Source organism: Pundamilia nyererei, unplaced genomic scaffold (assembly GCF_000239375.1).
Source record: "Pundamilia nyererei isolate P.nyererei 1_Seehausen unplaced genomic scaffold, PunNye1.0 scaffold00103, whole genome shotgun sequence".
Taxonomy (NCBI): domain Eukaryota; kingdom Metazoa; phylum Chordata; class Actinopteri; order Cichliformes; family Cichlidae; genus Pundamilia; species Pundamilia nyererei.
Genome location: NW_005187504.1, coordinates 2,201,194 through 2,203,214, shown reverse-complemented (window position 1 = coordinate 2,203,214; position 2,021 = coordinate 2,201,194). Strand labels below are relative to the sequence as shown.

Sequence of the window (2,021 nt, the reverse complement as noted above, 5' to 3'; positions counted from 1 at the left end):
GGGCACAGGAGTTGGCCTCAAAGAGCAAATAACAAAATGGATAAAGTTAAAAAAAAGTAAGTAAATAACCCCCTATTTGTGAAGGAAGAAACACTGTCAATATACACAGTGACTGAACAGAGGTTTGTAGTTGGGTATGAAAACAGACTAATGACTTGCATGGGAGAAACAGGATGTAAATAAAACATAAACATAATAAATTACTGACAAGACACAAGAGGAGAAAAAAGGGAGGGGTAAAGAGTTCAGATGTAAAACAAAAGAAGAAAAACCGGAAGAAACTGAGACACAATAAAAATGAAGAGAAGGAAATAAGGAAGAAACAATACAACTTATCGAAGGCAAACAAAACATTATGTACAACAAAACACTGCATATATCAAAACAAACACCAACATTCATGCAAAAACTACAGTAGCTGAGTGGGCCATTAGTAATAATTATATTTATAAAGAAAAAGTAACATTCAGGATGCAGATTTTATAATGAAGTACATTATTTGCTGTATAATCTTCCAATTAAATATTATGAATGCATATACCATTGTTCATTAGTAATAGCGAAGCCAGTTTTCTGAGGGTTAACAAGGACACATTTATTAGTTAAATCCGTGTCTATGGAAACTGCCACACGCTGAATAATTTCAGCATGCAGAAGTGCAGATGCAATGTGATCTGATTATACGTCCAGGCTTGGCTTTTCCAGTCTGGGCAATCACAAGGTGACAGGCGGTGTACAACCTGGACAGGTTGCTAGTGTGTTGCTACGATCATCTGATTGTCATCCACACACCATTTTAAAAGGTACAGAAATCTTCCATTTATATACTGGCAGCATGCAGACAGAAGGGCAGATTGCACTTTTCTCCCTGGTTCATTTTAGCAATATGTTAACTTGAACTCTGTTAAGCGAATCAGTTTTGTTGATTGCATTACTGATTATCTGTTGGTGAATTGTATGCTCACTTGGGTGATGGCACCAGCAAGACACAAATTGCTGCTCAATCCTGAAAGTCCCAATTTCCAGGGCTCAACATGAAGTTCCATTCATGTTATAGTGACCGCCTTGTAAAAATGCTCATATTTACATTAACATCTATTTAAAAGGCATGTCTACAACAACAATTTTGGTTGTTACAGCTAGTTGCTCCCTTAGTCAAACCATAGGATGGATCTTTTTGCTGCACTTTTGACAGATGGATAAGTGGTTGCCTCCTGCATCACTTCCACTAATTAGGGTCACAAAACTGGACTTTTAAAAAACAAAACAAAAACCTTTTTAGAGCATTTTTAATGCAAGTATCTGATGAATAATATGCTTTGCAATGTGGTTAGCTTAGCTATGGCCTATTTGCAAGTTCAACCTCTCCCAGTCTGTTGTGGCTCTGACAAAGATGGGGATAGTGTGACATGATCCATTGGATTGATCATGTTTTTAGGTCGGAATTCTTACTTTCCGTTATTCAGGTTTTTATGGTTTAGATTTTTGTATTAGTGTCTTCTTCTTGTGTTCCCTTTTGTATCAAGTTTCTAGTGAGTTTCCTTGTCGGTGTTAATTTGTGTTCTTTTGTCATTTCCTGTCTTATTTGGATAATTTTCTTGCATCTTGTTTTGTGTTTCACTATCTCCCCTGACTCGCTATTTTGACTGTCTTCACCTGTTGCTCGTTACCCTCCTGTATCAAATCCTTAGTCAGTTTCCTGTGATTAATTCTGTCTTTGTCGTTGTATTTATTGTGCCATTCTGCTTAGTGTAACTTTCTCTGTTAAAGTCCTGTCTAATCATTATGGCTTAATGGTTTGCTATCCCTTCCATCTTGCCCTGTTTGATTGGATATTTATTGTGGACCTGATCATCAGTATTAAAAGCCTGCTTTTTTTGTCGTGTACGATGTACACAAACTGCAGTTTATGATGCTGTGAATCTGAAGTTAAAGCACCAAAACTGATTGCGAAAATCAATGGGTGGCATGTCCATCTCTCATATACAATCATATGATCATCAGCATACACCCAGTCACCT

At 37.0% G+C, this 2,021-nt stretch overlaps 1 protein-coding gene across 1 annotated transcript in view; it reads right to left on the bottom strand.

The window, feature by feature from the left end:
* Nucleotides 1-2,021, bottom strand: part of LOC102192421 (contactin-associated protein-like 4) — an 81,743-nt gene that overhangs the window by 5,229 nt on the left and 74,493 nt on the right. The gene's annotated exons all lie outside the window — the stretch shown is intronic.